At 40.1% G+C, this 19,657-nt stretch overlaps 1 pseudogene; it reads right to left on the bottom strand.

Annotated features, from left to right (window-relative positions):
• The window catches only part of LOC138011049 (von Willebrand factor A domain-containing protein 7-like), a 29,329-nt pseudogene extending 10,240 nt beyond the window's left edge, over positions 1 to 19,089 (bottom strand).
• Between the last annotated feature and the right edge of the window lie 568 nt (positions 19,090 to 19,657).

A 19,657-nucleotide genomic window follows, 5' to 3' on the forward strand; every position in this document is an offset into this window, starting at 1 on the left:
TACAGTATCAATACAGTTTTGAGGTCTTCTTACACTTGATTAGAAAATATCATACTGAATTCGTCTGAAAATAGTTAGAAAAAGCACAAATAAAATCCTAAGCACAACAGCAGACGTTCGAATCGCCGCTCGCCGGCAACCCAGTTTTGGCGCCAAAGTTTGTTGACAAAAAAATAGCCACAAAACCTTTTAAATGGTTTTCTGGTCCTTTAAAGTGGTATTATGATCAAAAAATCATTTCCTTTTTTTCTTCAGATTTTGAAAGCGTGTTCGCTTAACACCTAACTGGCAAACTTTTGAGCTTTGAGCTTTATCCGAAGGCTTTTTACTTTTGGTGTAAGTTTTGGATTTCACGGTCCGCCATTACTCACGTTCAAAACTGACCGATTGGACATCAGAGGGTTAGATAAGCCATTTCTGTGTTTCACTTAAATAAATAAATAAATAAATATTGCTAGTGCTAATCACCCTTACTTGCAGTTGAGCACTGAATTGCGAAGGGCGCAGCTCACGATATCGGGCTGAAAGCATACAAAGGCGCCTCTGACTGCCGCTATACAGTCCATGTTTGATGTCGGAGTACAGCACCACATCTAGATGTTAATTAGCTGTGAGTCGATTTAGATGAGGGAGGAAAACCGGAGTACCCGGAGAAAAAACCCTCGAGTCAGGTTGAGATCAACTGAAACTCAGCCCACATGCTGGCCGAGGCCAGAATTGAACCCCCGCTTGCAGTGGTGGGAGGCCCGATAGATAACCACTAAGCCACCCTGACTCCCACTTCCATACCGACGCAGCAACACAGGTGTTTTAGAAACTAAACCCTGTACTGAAAAGAGCAAGGCCAAAGAAAACGGTCACTTAAGGCGAGGACAACAGTAACTGTTGCTTGTTCCTAGTGACTCATTGTGAGCCAATGTTCTTAAAGGGACACTGTCACGGGTTGACATGCGCAGTAGCGTTCACTATCTCTGAGACTTGTCACGCTCGACCGCCATTATGGAAGTTGAAGAATTCTGCATATATTTTGCATTAAATCAAGTTTATCTAAAGCAAATGCTATCTTTATCTGAAGAAACTTCTCCTCTGTCTTCGACCTTTCTTTTCCGCTCTGAGTTGATGCGTTTGCCGCCATGTCCGGATCCTCCGCTAGACGCCATTTTGAATTTGTGATCGCTAGTAACTTGAAAAAGTCAGGTTGACTTTTTCAAGTTTCGATCAGCTACACGAGCATACGCAGACCATGACCGTGTCCCTTTAATCTTAGCAAACCTACCAATGACTGGATGTGAAACAGGCACCTCCACATTGTGTAGCCGGCGGCGTCCTGGTACAGTGGTTAAAAAGTAATGGTCGAAATCCACGTTGGTGGCACTGCTTGATTTAACGTAGAACTCGTGCTCACCATTCCTGCCAGAGATGGTAAGAACCCAGGCCCCTTTCTTAGGGTTGTCGATTTGGTAGACGGAGATCTGAGAGAGATTGAGTTTCCCGGATACTATTATAGAATCATCTGGGTCTTTCAAGGTGATTCCCTCTCCTGTAATGGAAACAGAGCATTAAAAACAAAATAGAAAATATCCTGCAAAGGTTGGTCAAGACAACGTGAACATAGGCGTTGTTGCTTGCAATATTTCGGCTGGCCAACACCAGCCTTCTTCAGGTTTATTGAATGGATAAATGCTAGTAACAAGATCTTTATATTTACCGGAAATGACATAAAAATGCTACGTGATGTGTTATAAAAACGGAAATGCATAAAAAAGAGGAGAGAGAATAATACATGATAACAAGATGAAAAAAACAAAAGAAAATTAAAAGGTAGCTAAACTAAATTACATTTCATCTCTTCTGTTAAGGCCTGCAGGCTCCAGTGTTTTTCCTCTGTGTATGAGGAATGCCTCACGAGCCTTTCTGATGGAGCCAGGACTAGTGTGTAGTTGTTCGAGCGGTATAAGGATCATGTGATCCTCCGCGTGACCACTGGTCAGGAAGTGTCGTGAAACCGCAGTGGGGGTATAACTACAAAAGGGGCTTATAATAGGTCGCCTATGTTCATTAAAGCGGTCTTTAAGACGACGTTTGGTCTCTCCGATGTACTGAAGATTACATTTAGTGCACTGAATCATGTAAATTACATTAGGGGTTTCACAAGTAATTTGTGATTTGATTTTGAAGGTTTGTCCAGTACTATAAAAAGTATATTGATTACGGCCATCTTCAATAAAAGGACAGGCGGTGCAACTAGTTTTATTGCACCGAAACGAGCCGGATGGAGACCCAGATTGGTCGGTGTAAGTAGGTTCCGGCAATTTAGCTCTAACTAGAATGTCACTAATGTTTTTATAACGCCGGTAGGCTACTAAAGGGAGATTAGTAAAAACATTTTTACAGCGACCAGATGAATAAAGCACGTTTGAGTGTTTGTGAATTATACGGGATATGTTAGGTAAAGCGGGGTTATAGGTAATGACGAACGGAACAGTATCTGTCTGTTGTTTAGGTTTGGGTTTAAGAGCGTCGTTCCGGGAAATGTCAGAAGCACGTCGTATCTGGGTTTTAAGGAAATTAAGTTCGTAACCTCGGTTGACGAGGTAGTCCATAAGTTCCTTACAGCGTTGTTTGTAAGTGTCATTGTCGGAGCATATGCGTCGAAGGCGAAGTGCAAGGCTATATGGAATGGAACGTTTAGTGTGGGTGGGGTGGCATGAGGAGATGAGTAAATATTGGTGTTTGTCAGTGGGTTTAGTGTAAAGATCGGTTTCTATGAGACCATCCTTGAGTGAGACCATCACATCAAGGAATGAAATATTTGTGAGGGAATGCGAACAAGTGAATTTAATGGTGGGATGAAGGTTATTGAGATAATCGACAAATACTTTCAGTTTATCTGAACCTTCAGTCCAAATAACGAAAATATCGTCCAGAAATCTGAGCCATGTATGACGTAGATACAGTGCGTTAGTGAGCGCGTCCTGTTCGAATTTGGCAAGAAAAAGGTTGGCAAATGAAGGAGCCATTTTGATGCCCATAGCAGTACCGTGTTTTTGTAGGTAGTGTTTGTTGTTAAATGTGAAATTGTTCATGTTGAGGATGATCTGTATGAGGTCGCAAAGAGTTTCCGTGGGGATGTCCTTATCGTTGCGTTTCTTTTGTTTTTTTCATCTTGTTACCATGTATTATACCTTTTAATTTTCTTTTGTTTTTTTCAACCTGTTATCATGTATTATTCTCTCTCCTCTTTTTCATGCATTTCCGTTTTTATAACACATCACGTAGCATTTTTATGTCATTTCCGGTAAATATAAAGATCTTGTTACTAGCATTTATCCATTCAATAAACCTGAAGAAGGTTGGTGTTGGCCAGCCGAAATATTGCAAGCAACAACGCCTATGTTCACGTTGTCTTGACCAACCTTTGCAGGATATTTTCTATTTTAAAGTTTTTTATGGTGAGGTCACGATCTATTTTGATCCAACGTAGAGCAAGTTTTGATCGTACACGGTTTTTGCAGTGGTTTAATCCTTAAAAAGTTATTAAAAACAAGGTGAACGCACCATAACTCCAAACACGGTATGGCCATCACGTCACGCATGCGCACAACCGTTTCACCTGGTTCACTGGCAGCCATGGACTGCTGTTTCGGCCTTGTTAAGACTCATCAACATGGCATAGCCAATTTACAACAGAACCGTTAAGGTTATATAGCGGTTACAAGGCCGTAAACTTAGTCATTGTTTCGTAATTTTTTTTTAAAAAGCGTGATTCCAGTGTTGTCTTTAAAATGCGCTCATTATAAACATCGAAAATACCTACTAAGAGAATTTAACCATGGACATTGCCTCGGTCATATTTTTTTCCCGTTACGGCCCTGGTTGTCCGGCAAAGACGCGTATCGTGGGCGATTGGCTCTTCTGCGCATTCTCAGAAGTATGAAACGATTGTGGTTGCCTTTTAGTTGTGTATAGCTTAAGAAGGAGATGATACAAAATACCTTTTTTTCGATTTTAGATATTTTTTCGATATCATCTCCTTGGGTTATTAGTATAGGTAATCACATGATTTCGAGTGCAATTTGGAATAAATAAGCAAGAGTAAATTTATTTGAAAGACGACCAAAATTTGTAGTCTTTGAAAAAAATTGCAAGTGCTTATTTATTCCAGATTGCACGAGAAAAATCATGTGATTAGCTATTAATAATATACATGAAAAAATTCGAGATGGTTAAGCAGAAAAAACGCTCGCGTATCACGCAATCAGGAAAAAAAATCAGCCATAAATTGCGCCATCCAGGGCATGCGCTTGATTTGAAAACAAAAGATTTGAATGGTCTTGACCAAACCCAATTGCTTATTAGCCAATCATAATTCAGAATGTCGACGTGTAATTTGCATTGGTATTACACTTTTTTTACACACTTGAACTGCACTGCTCTCAGCCAATGAGAATCGAGTCATTTTGTCATGTATATTATAAGGAATGTTACACGTTTTAACCACTTTTAACCTTCGAACATTTACACCACTATACCCCTTTAAAGATTTCAGTTATCTTTGTTCCCCTGCTACACAGTTCCAGCCTTGTTCTCTATTCCCCACCCCCAAATCCCAGATACTTGCAATAGCTAAACATGGTTAAATATTAAATACTTAATGACTGGTCCCGAGGGAAACAGTTAATTTTGTTTCCCGGGGAAAACATTGAAATTCGAGGGAAACAAAATGAAGTGTTTCCCGAGTGACCAGTCATTAAGTGATTTGTTATATAGCACAAAAAGAAAAACGTGCGATGGCAACAACAACGGCGGTTGTCGGTCAACATTCGCGGGTAACAGTGCACTGGTTACCCTCTGACGTCATAGATTTTGCACTGTTGCCCGCTCAGAGACTTTTGGCGGGATACAGTTTTATTGTTACATGTCATGTGACATGGAAGTAACCAATGAGAGCGCGCGCTCTTAGGGGAAAACATTCCGCTATATAACAAAGTTGAATATTACCGTTTGTATTGTGCCGTGAAGTGCTCACTGTAACGACCATTTTTTCCATGGAATCATCCACTGGGATGTTGTACCGACTGTATGAAGCTTGACTGGCACTCCGTTTCTTCCTGTTTGACACGTTTGATCCAAAACTCACTACATTATCACCATCGAGCCCCCTTCCTGTCAAAGTGTTCAGTTGTTCCAATTCCCAATCGTCTCTAAGAGCAATGGCTTGACCAGAAGTTGCCTCAGCGAGTTGGCGAAAAGCTGGATGAAGATCGCTGAGACCTCCATTGTTCAATGGGCTAGAACAATAGCCTAAATTACGTAAGAAATAAATAACAAGTGAACATGAATGAATGAATGAATGAATGAATGAATGAATGAATGGATAAACAAACGAATGAACGAACGAATGGACGAATGAATGAATGAATGCATTAATGAATGAATGAATGAATGAATGAATGAATGAATGGCAAAGTGAATGAGTGAGTGAGCTCTGGGTGAAGATTCCTCCGTTGTTGACTTGGCTAAAACAATAGCCTAAATTGGGTAGCAAAAAAATGAGCTGTGAATTGGTGAGTGGGTGAATGAATGAATGAAAGAAAGACATAACAAACTAATAGACAGCCTGGACAAACATTGTCTTAGCGCCTTTCTTCCGTTCAGTGTTTTAGCTTTTCTTCATTAATCAGAAGCAGCCTGTCACGTTCGAAGAGTGGGAGTTGGAACTACTCTTCGTGTAACGCTTACGAACATGTCACGCATTACCTGTAGTAAAGAAATTGATTGTCACACCATACTCGGAAGCACCGGCCAAAGCCATTACTTCCTCAATGTAATATTCCGTAGCATCCTTTGGGCCCGCATCGGTGAACACGTACATCGGGGAGCCCCATGCAGGGTCCTGAATAAAGGGCCTCTAATATGCCTCTAAACGCGTACTCTGGACAGTCACCTCCCCCTCGGGCCTGCAGATTGTTGATGGCTTCCACAAACTCTACAGCTTCACTTTCATCACTGACAACTACCCCAGGGTCATCTGTGAACATTTAAATTTAAAAATGACATAGCGTTATCCTCTTTCAATGGACCTCTGTGGCTTGTACGGTTTGTTTTGCCACTTCAGACCACGTGATGTTTGTTCCCAAGGGAATTTTAGTTTTGTGTTTTCATAGGTTATGCATACACATGCACGTGCAAAAGACGGCATTTGAAAGAAACTCTTCCCTAGAGTAACATCACAAAACGTACAAGCTAAAGGGCTCCATTTGGCGCAGTTTGGATTCCTTTGAAGTCAGCCTAAAGATTATGAAAAGCCACGAAGCATAAAGAAAGCTTTTTGACAAAAAAACCAAGTAAATTCCTAGACTATATACTGTACAGCTACTTTCGAGTAATATGAGCGAGCAGGGTATCATTTGTGGGTTGACGCCGAGTCGGACATCGAACCCGGGCCAAATTAGTTAGAGCTAGTGATTACACCACTGTGCGAGCAATGCTCTCATAACTCAAGTTTCATTTTTCTGAATCCTCGCCATCAAAGTGTTGGCCCGATGATGAAAACTTTAAACAACCTCCGCAGGTTTGACTACACTTAACATCCGCATATACGAACCTCGAACTTTCCAAGTTGTAAAAATGGTATTTACAGAAGTTTAAGGCTATCCGTAGTAGGTTCTTAATTTCGCTTTTGAGATATGAGCAGCTAAAGCCAAAATATGGGGTGTTTTTGCAGGGCTTCCTAGTTCCCCCGGTAACTTTTTATATCACAAATTTAAAATGACTGAATCTTTTTCAGCAATAATCAGGTGCTTGATATGGTACCATAACATTGCTTTTAAGTAATAAAGTGTTGCAGTGTCAATCCTTATAATAAGAACGTTTATTTCAAGTGTTGAAACTGGTTTCAGCCACCTTCAATTGGTTATTTCCGCAAAAGATATCTACTCTATAATTTCCTCTGATGAGGACGCTGATTCCATTATATTTCATAACCACAAGAAATAAGTTTTGAACAAGACCTGTGCAGTTTGCAATTTGTTCACTTCCCCTGAAATTTCAATGTCAATTTCTAAAATAAGAACCTGGCTCTTATCTAAAATGAAATTTGTAAAAGCCTAACAGGTTCTTAAATTCTAGGTTCTTATATGCGGGTGTTTCCTGCATTTATGGTCCCTTACCACATGTAAAGGCGCCTTTACACGACAGAGGAAAAATGGCACGGGTCCGATAAAAAGTGGAAGGGTTCCAATCATTTTTGTAAAGAAACAGTGAACTTTTATCAGTTCCGCTACGGGACCATAGGCGCCTATGGTGCCTGTGGTGTCTGTGGTGTAAACGCGCCTTAAATCGAGTAAAGCACCTACCGGGATAAGGGTCATTAAAAGGAGATAGGATGTACGAGACGATAGGATTATCTCGAGGGTAATTTATGATGTCAATTGCAATGCTTTTAGCAGCAGCGATCTCTCCTCTCATGCTTCCCGTATCGTCAATGACAAACATCAACGATACATCGCCTTGAATCGCCATGAAACTATCGAACGTAGTGCTGCCCACTCGCTGGCGAAGTCCATTCAGAAAGTTGCTCCCGCCTCGCTGTGAACTTCTCTTTCCTCGGCGCTTAGCCTCTGGTTTCGTGCTCAGTATATACATTATCTGTCCAAGGACCTACAGCAGGGAAACAAATCGTCACAGGAAAGTCGTTTGTCGGGCAGTTGGCCACCAATAGACAATTTTGATCGTGGCGTCAAAAGAAAATACTATTTTATCTTTTTAAAAATTTTCCAAAAAATATTTAAGAGGTTTTAGCCACGCAACAATGGGCAAAATGTAAAAGAATGTGTAAACCAAATTTCAGGCTAGTAAGTCTATTTAGCAGGAATACGAAAGAAAAATAAACCTGACGCCATTTATGAAAGTGGTCAGTTTGTTATTGAAGTTGATGAGGTACCATGGGGTTCGCACATGCGTACATTAATGTGCAAAAAAAAGTCTTTATTCTGGAGTGCTACCATTCTCGTCTCCAGATCCCTCCGTTTCTCTTGTGCTAAATCCATTGACACTTAAATAAAGTTCTTATTAACACGCTTGCTTAGCCCTCACTCGTTCCTGCCATGTGGGCAGGAAGTAAAATAGAAAGCGTACTGCTTGTCATTTTAATTCGTTCTGCGCATACATTTTTCTTATCAGCCAACGAAAAAAACTTTTAGGTTCCATGTGATGACGTCACGTGAAAAGAACAAGAATAAGAACCCTCCGTTTCGCCGACCACTTGACCAAAAGAAATGGAGGGATCTGGAGAGGGACAAAAACGGACCCAACTTTCTTTTACGCGTTTTGCGCGTGTATTTTGACACGCGGCGTTATTTCGCGTCACGCACAGCGGATTCAGCGAAAAGTCATCTTTTACCGCGATCATTCTGGACCAACATGACAATTTGTCCAAATTGGGTAAAAATCTAGAATTATCTTAGACCAGTGAAATTGCAAAGCGAATGAATACACATCGAATCGGAGTGTCTCAGTGACAAATGAGGTGGATTAACTGCAAGGTAAGCGTCTGTCATTTGACAAAATGCTATTGGGTTAAATTACGTCGATTTCCGGTCATTGATCCTTCTTCAGTTTTTTGGCAAAGAAAGTTCCGGCAAAAAATAGCCAAATAAAAGTTAATGCAACTGCGAATCCCTGTTATAATACGGGGGAAATAATGTCCCCAAACGAATGATGGCGGAAAGACCGCTAATAGAATGCAGCCACGTTTTTTAATCACAGCCAAAATCAGCCAAAATTTTTCAAGTTCAAGAAGGAACGATTGCCCGCCAATGATGGCTTAGGGTCATTTCGCAGGTAAGAAGACTCTCCACCAACCAATTCGCCCTTTTATGTTATCAGACTGTCAGAAGGAATAGTTGACGAAAGTTTCTGTAGGCGATATGACTTATATCAATGCAAAAGAGGAAAACGGCTTACCTGTCGAGCATATTTGTAACTCTTGCTTTTCATTGCTTTCTCGACGAGGCTTTCCAGATTCGGAAGGGAGCGAGCAGTGTAAGGAATTTGCGAAGCTTTTGCGTTTGCAACGGAACGTTCGATATCGTTGAGTACCTCCAAGAATTTGTTAGACGGAGACAAACGTGGTCGATAAACTTTCCGTTTCTTTTGATAGGTAAGCACTGTTTGTGTTACGGGCCGTCTCGTTCTAGTTGACTTTGGAGGTCCTGGCTCGCCTGTTGCCGCAGGGAAAATCGCGAGCCTTGTCGAAGTAGATGAGTCCTTTTCAAACGAAGTAATAACAGTCTGTTTGACCTTCTTTGTCGTCTTCTTGGGCGTGACAATTTCCACGGTTCGCTCAGAGCCTCGCGAAAACTGCATCAGAGATTCACGAGTGAATTGAAGCGAAGAGAAGAAATTACCGCATGCTTGATGAAGACAGAGAAAAGAAATCAGCGCTATTGTAGCGACGGGGAACACATGAGCTTGCGTCGCCATTCTTCTCGGAACTGGTTTACGATGACTTCATCCTTTATCAGTGTTCAGCAGAAGTTCCGGAATAATAACTCTATCAAATTTCACTCAACCATGGCTGGCTATATAAAAATAGGTCTGCAATGCGTACTTGGGATCTTCTGCTTAGTTTAACTCCATTCAGCCCACCATGCGTCCATGCGTGATTGGTTGAAAATTTGCCATAACAATGCAGCAGTGAAATGGGTTCCTTCAGTATGCTTCAAATTTCAGGACCTGTTTAGAATTTTACATCAATGACTTGCCGCTAATCTTTCTCTTATTGCCATTTGCACAGTTTAGACAAGTGTTGGTGCACACTACAGCATCTCTATCAGCTATTTACTAGTAACAGAAGCACTAGAATGGCTAAAAAAGAAGCATGGCACTGTCATTTATTCATATGATCTTATAAATGATCAAGAGAATGCTGAAATTCAACTAGAATCCTAAGATGAATAATCATTAGATAACGTGTTCAATGAACAAGTACCCTCAGAGCTTGGTGCAAATTCCCAAACTACTGGAAATCACAGTCCATCAGCAATAACAATGTATAAACAGCCAAGAGGAATATCTGATGACCAATTACGTCAATCAGTTAGATCATTAAATAATTAAAAATGCAATGCAAAGCTTTCAACAGGGTGCTTTCATGGACTAGAAATAAATGAAAACCTCAACAGCCTGAAGTCACAAAATGTTGAACCAGTTTATTTGTTTATCACTGGAGGTGATAGTGCTGGGAAAAGCCATTTGATTAAAACAATTTATCACACTGTAGTAAAAATTTATAGACATGCTCCAATGAATCCTGAGAATCCAATAGTGTTACTAGCAGCATCTACTGGAGTAGCAGTAATAAACATTGATGGTACACACGGCATTCGCAATACCTAAAAATACAGGTGATGATGTGGGGGAAAATCCAGGTCCTACAATATTTGATATCATTGATCCAGCAGCCAGTGTCCACTGACTCTAGTCAAGGAAATGAAGCAATCTTTGGTGTGAATGCTGGTAAGCAATGTGTAGCAATGTCACTTACTGCTATTATATAACATCAAATTGTGGACTAATTCTACTTTGAACAATATTTTGGTTATTGGAAATAATATATACAGTGCTAAAAGATGTTTTGTGCAAACAAATGACTATTTGCTGTTAACTGATGTTCCAGACATGGTTTCAATATTTATTAAAGTGTATTCATTAGTGAGTCATTTCCTGGAAGTTTGTTCATGACATCAAACATTGATCAATATATGTCTCTTAGAAATTCACTTCTAGAAGTATTTTCAAACTCTTAACGGAATTACAATAATTGTTGTTTGTTAACTACTGGCATTAATACACTATATTGTAATGAATACACTTAAACAAATATTGAAACCATGTCTAGAACACCAGTTAACAGCAAATAGTTCGCTCAGAACATCTTACAGAACTGTATAGATTATTTCCAACAACCAAAATATTGTTCAAAGTAGAGTTATCAAAGTAGAATTGTTCAAAGTAGAATTATCTTGTATTTGATGGTATATACATGTAATAGCAGTAAGTGACATTGTTACACATTGCTTACCAGCATTCACACCAAAGATTGCTCCATTTCCTTGACTAGAGTCAGCGGACACAAAGGTTGTTGGATCAATGATATCAAATATTGTAGAACCTGGATTTTCCTCCACATCATTTGCTTGCCTTATAAGCAATGGGATGTGAACATTGTAGCACATCATTTGTGTAAACCAAAACATCACCTCATCACACACGACTTGTAATGTCCAACAACTTGTTTTAATGTTGGCAAGTAAAACAGTCATTTAAGCGAAACATCATAAGCATCCTATTCCAAAATGGCCCTCGCACACGTGAAAATGCATACTTGACTTTCACAAAATTGTTGTGACAGCCGATCCTTGACCGGTACTGTTCGATTGTTGTTCCTATGCTGGCGGCTAGTAGCAGACAACAGTAAGAGTACGAAATATACTATTCTTTGAGAGTGCAAAACTCTTATTCAATGCAATTATTTTTTAGAGTACAATAACTCTTTCACTTTGGGGTGTAACCCACACCGACATTTCAAGCCGAAAAATACTGGTTTGTGATAGCTTGTGAGATACTTGTGAGGTATGTGGTGCAACGCACACCGGATTTCAAGCCAATGAAAGAGTCTTAGCTTCAGTGCAATCCGCACTAAACACAAGCCGAGTCTAGATATGTTGGCTTGCGTGAGTCAACAACTCCCGTATCGATATCGCCGAGGAAACTCCACTCAGCGACGTCACCTGGATGAAATAACAAAGAACAAACCATAGGGAGCCCAAGCTCGCGTCACTACAGACAGCCGTTGAGAATTTAAACGCATTATAAGACTTTGTATGGGAAATAAAATACAGTCGATTGTGAAGCCTAAAAAATTTATCTGTTCCCCAGAGGAATCTTGCTGGCTGGCAAAAATACAGGTGTTTCGATGAGCCGGCTGGGAGATTTTGTTATTGATAGAGGTTTTGCCTGGGAATTACTGACTTTTTCTAGCATTTCAACCCGAGCTGGCTGTAGAAACTCTGAAGACTGAGGACGACCAAAAAAAAAATTAAAAATTAAAAATAAAAAGAAAAAAGAACCCCTTCCCTCTCCCAGAGAATAGTCAAAACATACGACGGCCGGTCAGAGTGATTACGCTTGCGGAAAAAACCTGTTTTGTCCCGGTTTTGTCGATTTTGTTCGGTCGTTTTGGATCGAGGGATTTGAAAGCGCGCGGAATTCCTGACGGGGAAATAAATTTGATCAGCTGGCTGGGAAACCAACCAATTTTATCTAGCTGGCTGGGAAATTTCTTGTGTGTCTTGCTGGGAAAAAGGAACAGATAATGTTTTCCCAGCAACACTGAAAACACCTGAGACATTTATTTTCATTAACTGGGGTATAATAATACATTTTACAACAAATTGGTCGTTGGGTGCCCTGAAGGAATGGTAAATTATGTAACAGTCATGGAAACGTTCTAAGAAAATTGTGTGTTTTCGGAAAAAATATGGGTTGACTTGTTCGGAGAAAATTCTCTTCGATAATGGCAACCAATCGATGTTCAAAGGGCTCCCTCAGATCTGAAATTAATGTGAAAGGCACAAGCGGCATTTCACACCCCTGGAAAGAGGCTTGACCAATCAGAACTTACAAAAAAAGCTCAGATAAACCCGTAAGTATACGATTTCGAAGCACGTAAACGTGCAGTCGGTGCTACGCGAGCGAAAACTCAGGGCTTCGGATGAGAGAAGGGTTCATTTCAATCCGTGAAATCATATAAGTTGGAGCCTCGTTTTCAAAGCGAGGCAAAAGCCACTTCAATGATAGAATTTAACGGTAACTGGATTCCACCCCTCTCGGCGTTAGGCTTTTACGGATCGTGCAAGAAAAAGTGGTTTTCCAAATTATGCTCGTTTTTCCAAATTATGCCAATTTTTCTTAAAATTATTCCTTTTGCAAAGTGAGCGAAACAAGTTCAAAGAATGTAACACGATCGTGTAGCAACACTTTTTTGGTGTCACAAGCTCCTCCGCTATTGTATTTTGATTTCTTTGCCTTCTAAGGACGGTGCCTACTAATTCAGGTATTTTTGTGCGGTGTATGAACATACAGGAAAAGCAGATCTTAACAAGCGTTATCAGAAATACAAAAAGAAAATTGTGGGAAACGCATTTTTCAAAGATAATTAATCAACAATATTTGTAAAAAGCTATGGCGTTCTTTTCCAAATTGGCGTTCTTTTCCAAATTGACGCCTAATTATCTCTGAAAAATACATGTTTAGAGCGGTTTTCAAATGAGTGTCGTAAAACCAAAACCAAAGTAATTACTTTGGCCAATCAAAAAGGAAGGAGACAATCCAGTAAACCAAACAAAACTCGAAGTAATTACACGTAGCCGACACAAAGCGCGGGAAAAAGTGCACGCGCGAGCCACGATTGGTTTTGGTTTCACTTCTGATTGGTTGAAAACCTGGCGCGAAAACTTTGAACCAATCACTAAGTGAAGTAATCATAAACCAAAGTAAGCCACTAATTACTTTCGACACTCAATTAAAAACCACTCTACTCCCGACTTTAATTTCCTTTTGGATACCAAGAACACAAGCTAAATTCAGCTTTCTCCACATAAATTTAAACCTGTATTACTGAGCACAACCCATAGTATCTCGAGATGCGCAGAACGTATGCGCAATAACGATAGTAGGCACCGTCCTTAAATTAAGGGGGGTCCTTCTTAACTGTAGACCCTGTTGCTTTGTAAACTTCCATCGGCCATTTCTCAGGTTCTAGAACGGAAATAGACAACCGGCTTGGCGTTGTGGTTAACAGGCCTTATTCACGATAGCTGCCATGTTGGTTTTCAAATTGTCATGCATATTAGCCATGTGTTATGTTGGGGGGCAAACATTGGAAAAAAAGGTAAATTGCGGAAAATCGGCTCGTCGAGATATTGAAATAACATTGCAAAATGTCCATTTTAGTATTTAGAATTAAGTAACTTTTATAATAATTTTATATCTTTTGATTGCCTTTGACATTTTGACTTTCTACTTCGTTATCTGCTCATTTTTCACTAAAAAAAAGAACGCCGAAGTAACTTGTGTAATGATTGTATTTTACCGCTTAGGTGATAAACATTCAATGAACGTGAAACAAATCATCTGTGTGGCTAACATATTCGTTTTTACCTCTCGAACTTGTGTTGTTTGCCCCCTCAGAAGTGTGTAGCTAGTTTGCATGATAATAACAAATCCAATATGGCGGCCATTGTGAATAAGGTCTATTCTTGGATTTCACATGACGTCATGGCCGCGATGTTGGTGTCCCCAAACAATGAAATGGCGGTCATCTTGGTGCCCCGATCCAATCCTCCGGGAATTGAAAACTAATATTATGCTAACGTCGTCTTTTATTTTCGTTGAAAAACATGGCTGTTGATCACGTGAGTGAAACCCAAGAATTGGTGAACACTCTCAGTTAATGGACGTTGACCATATTTGGCGAAGTCACGTGACCACAGAAAAAAAAAACCGAAAACGCTGACGTAGAACTTCATAAGCGCAAATACTGCGTATGGGTTTGTTAAAATTTTAAATTTTATCGAGGATATGAATTTTTTAAGGGTTGTGATCACAGATTTCTGGCAATTGTGCTCGATCCACTTTAGAAAAGAATAATCCGATACGTAGGATGATGTATGTGGGTGATTTTTTTCTTTTCCATTGTCTGAAAATAATGACGTTGCGATCATTGTTCTCTGAACATATATACACCTTATTCCAAAATAGCCGTCATTTAAATATTCCTTTGTTTTTATTCAAATTAGCCCTTGATGCCTCGTTCTTATTAAAGCTTAAAATTCAAAAGAATATTTTCTCTTGAACAAGGCAACAAGGGCCAATTTGTATCCACATAAATCAGCAGCCATTTTGGAATAAGGTGTATATAGTACGCTTTTTTCGTTTAAAACCCGCGCTTTTACTCGGATGAGGGTTGGCACTAGCTACGCATGCGCCATCTTCTTAAAATCTTTTTTGCACTTGACGAACCAGTGAGGCCGCTAACTGCTGCTCCAGCTCAGGGCGCATTTTCTTTGAAACAGTTATTCACGTGATAAAATATGGTAGTTACAACTACCGGTAATTTGAATTCAAATACTAAATCGGTAACGGAAAAATAACGGATCGAAACAAATTTAAAAGAGACTGTAAATAATAAACAGCAATCTAATATCTCTCTTCGCGCATATTTAGACAGTTGGGGTAAATTGTCCTCCTTTTGAAATTGAAAAAGCTTCCTTCGTCTTATGGCAGAGCCTCAATAAGTAAGGCCGGGGGAGCTTTTTTTAAAAAATGAAATGAATGAAAAGAAGAGATGTGTTTTTTTTTTTCCGATGATAACTCGGGGATATTGGAAAAACCTCCGAGTGCTCCTTTGTAGCCGAGTCGAACCCACGACCTTCCGATTGCGGTTTGGATGCTCTGCCTCTAAACTATGGGAGACTCGAAGGAGCTTCTAGGCTCAGATAACGCGGGTTGTCCTGCTACGAAGCTAGGAATGTAATTGTCGGAATGGTGCATTCTCCACAGCTATTGTAATGAAAGAAAAGGAGATTGTTTACCCTGGAGAATGTCATGAAGGGATGTATTTTTTTTCCAGATGGTGCTTAAGGATGCCTAAGATGAAATCATTTATGCAGATTTCGATGTTCTCAGACCATGCAGGCAGTGCATATGTAGTGCCAGGGCATAATCGGTGATAACAAATGCACTTCCAAATTTCAGCTTCACCACGCAACAGACGCAGGAGAGATATATCATTAGGTTTATTTTTGGCTGGCCGCACACCGTCGTAAAATTACAAGCGTGTCGGAATATTAGATAAAAGCCGCAACTAGTCGTAGAGGATCGTGGATTCGCCAATTATCCCCGAGCTATCATCTGTAATGTTTACTGACCAGCGGTTTCAGATAGGGCTATGTTTCAGTATCCGGTAGTTTTACATAACACACGTAAGAACGGAGTGTGTAGTTTTTGTGATTAAAGATATCGTTGTTTTGTTGGACTTTACTTGTCATTCTTCGACGTGTGGACGTCATACCGTCTATGAACAAGAGCCCATGAGTAGGAGTTTGGTTCTACCATACACGCCCCATTAGTCAACCTTTGCGCACATCTCTCCTCTCCCCGCCCCCCTCCCCTCTCTCGCTTTGTCGACCCTCAACCCAGCCCAGGCCTAGCCGCGCGAATCCAAGATGGCGACCTCACTACGAATTCCGGTTTTTTCGACCATCCAACGGCCTGCGTGCAGGCTATCCCTTTCTACGATTTGTATATTTTAGCTCTGTAATTGAGCAATTTTTTTTGCAATGAGTTTTAATAAACGGTCTATTATTATGAGTTGCTGTATTGTAAGTGATGGTCCCCTGCTGAAGGATTAGTTCTAAAAATAGAAAAACTACGCGCAAGGTTGACTCAGGGATATCTAGGTGATCTGGTGACGTAATTTGGAGGACTGGGAAGAAATATTCTAACGTCGTATCCCACAACCGCGCGTGGCTTTAGGTGTTGTTTCCAAACTCCCTGCAGTATTTCTATCTCCAAAACTCAACAGATCATTCCGTGTCTACCACATTTCCTGTTACTTGAATGAACATTCAAGTAGACCCGACGAGCTCTAACCTCGCCTCTGCCATGTCCTCTTGACGTTTGGCTAGGCACTCATTAATTCCCAGAGCTACTCATTTTCAGTTGGAATCGCATGAAATTCACCGATACATATAGATGTCTCAACATGGCGCCCAAAAGGTGAACTTGAATGGCGCCGACCGACACCCGCGTGAATGCAATAGATCCCCTGATTCTGAATAAATTGTATGATAATTTACCCGTGTGCGAAAGAGCGTATGGGCGAGTCATTCTACGGTAATGAGCCATCGAATGCACTTGTCATCAATTTTCAGTCAGGAAGCTTTATGTTTTGGGTGGATATACAATACGATACTAACTATATTTAGGTCCAAAACACTTATCCCTGCTGATAAATGTCATTAGTCTGTGCCAATTTTAGCAACATAGCGCATTACTACATTCCATACAAACGGCAGATGTTCAAGAAGGCTGGAAAATTGTAGCAATATGGCGACAATGGAATGCCTCTGAAAGTAGTCTGGAACTCTTATGAATCAATTTTAACGTTAAAGCAGAAAACCTACAGCAGAATAAGAGAGTTTTTCCGAGCCACTTCAGCAGAGTTTTTATCTGCCACAGACAGTTTGTATATGATTTGCGGTTTTCCTGCAATCTTAAACTTCTGACCACGAAAAAGGTTAATTGGCGAAGAATGAAAACCAGGGATGAATTTTTGTAGGTAAAGGACACCGAATTTCCGCTCCAAACTTACACAAAATACTTTGTTTACAGTTTGGTTAAGCACGTCGCGTTGCGTCTCGGTAAAGTAAACTGACGCGTCAAAAATTCACTTACAAAGCAAGTATGTCATGGCCACTCATGCCTAAGTTGAACGCGTATACCATTAATATGGCCTAAGTTGGGCTTCATTTGATTAACAAGCTTTTTTCCTAGCTTTAAAACGGGCTGGGAATGTAAAAGCGGGGGTTTAAGCTACAACAACGGATTTCGCCAACATCCTGAAACAGGTTCAAGTTGAACAATGCCAGTGGGAGAAGCGCATGTGTTGTACGGAGATAAAGAAATCCTCCGGGTTATACAATTCCACGTTCAAGTTCAAGTTTGTTTCAATTTAAAAAAAATACATGTAATTCACATTTTTGAAATATACAGTTGACGTGTGAAACGAAAGCTAAATCAGGTGTGCAGTGCAACAGAGTAATAAATACAATAATGTTCTTTTTCGGAAACGTTCAAGACAGGCTTTGTTCATCGTCCAATATACAGGATAAGTTGGATTGTTTGCCCAGCAAAAAAAGGGCGGTGTGAAGCAGCTAAGCCTAAAACCTGGAAATATTGAGAGATGAAAATGTCTAGTGGCGCTTTGCCAAAAAAAAAAAAAAAAAAAACCAAGGCATTGCTAGAATACTATAGGTCTTCCCTAAAATATGTTAAGATGTGAGGACAGGCGGCCAACTTTTGAAAAAAAAATTATATCATTAACAGCAATGACAGCGGCAAGTGCGTAAGCTTGCCTCCAACAGGCCACGCCCTTGACATGTGCCATTTGTTGAGAATTAGAAGGCGATCTTACTAGAAAGGGCCGGTTAAAATATGTGGCAATGCAAACGCAACAATCACAAAATTGTTTTCATCAGGCAACTGCAAACTTCTTCAATACTTAGTTGTTCAATATTTGTTACCTCTGTCTCGTCGGAAAAACACGTGCTTCATAGCGAGGTCTGGCAACTGCAACTGCGTTCACAAACTCTTGTGAACATTGCATAATCTGCGCGCATTCCAAAGACATCGGCTTTCTCCTGAAAAAGTGACAACATTTTTCAGAAAACCGAGAAGTTTGACCCCAAGCCTCGATAGAAACGGGCGTCTTATGTGTAAATTTAAATTTAAAGAAAGGAAATCTTTGCTAAGGGATGATGAGATACATCATTAGTGATACCCAACTTGACCAATTGTTTGTAATGAGAAACAGTTGGTAAGGTTTCCAGTAAATGAAATTGCGACAAAGCTGTATTTGTAAATAGCTTTTGTAGAAGAGAGGAAGTAGCGAAAGCGAATCAGTCAATTTCTTTCAACTGTAGCATAATTTCGAGCGATTCCAATGTTCACATCTGTTTTCTCCTCCGACTTCTCTTGAATATACCCACACACATTTGATGTTCAATACGTTATTAAAAGTACGATAAAGGTGGAAGTTTAGTCCTACATCGTTGCATTTTTCAGAGTTGAAAATTAAATTTCCATAAATGATTTTTCCTACTTCACTTTTATGATCCCTGACGATGGCTTGGCTCAATAATCATCTCGTCCAGCTGCGCTCCAACTTTTCAATCGTATGGTCCAATCTTGCAGGAAGATGCTAAGGTTAAAATAAAAACAAAGTGAAGCGGATTTCAATATCCTTATAAAAACATATTTAAATGCTGCCTTGTTACTATAATCGTCCAATGTTAGATGTGCTATGCATGAAAAATACTTCATCACGATTTTGTTTGTGATTTTGAGTAAGTTCATGCTAGTTCAAAATGGACCGAATGACTCAACCTCAATTCATGACCCAAATGCGTATTCTTTTTCTACTTGAACGTCCCCATTTCACGGAGATTGATGATAAGTAGTCATTTTTCGTTCTTTTAAATACCTTACAATGACCGCATCTGCTATTTTCTATTTCAGGATGTTTCAAATGCGAATTTCAGTTGACAGTCCCCAATGTAGCGCTCCAGCGCTGGAACCACTCCGTGGCACCCAACGATAGCCTCCGGTGAAAAGTGTGTTCGGGAGTATCAAACTGTTGTAAGAATTTTGGTTCTATGTTGCCAAAAAGCTATAGATTTCTTTACTAAAACATTGCCTAAAAGATTCGCAACCAGGGAAAAGTAGTCCCTCATGCTTTCGAAAGGGATATTTTTGCAACTTTTGGCACTTAAAAAGTTCACCTTGCAGTTTCGAATGTGCAAATGGTTTG

The sequence above is a fragment of the Montipora foliosa genome, chromosome 7 (genome assembly GCF_036669935.1).
Source record: "Montipora foliosa isolate CH-2021 chromosome 7, ASM3666993v2, whole genome shotgun sequence".
NCBI classification, from domain to species: Eukaryota; Metazoa; Cnidaria; class Anthozoa; order Scleractinia; family Acroporidae; genus Montipora; species Montipora foliosa.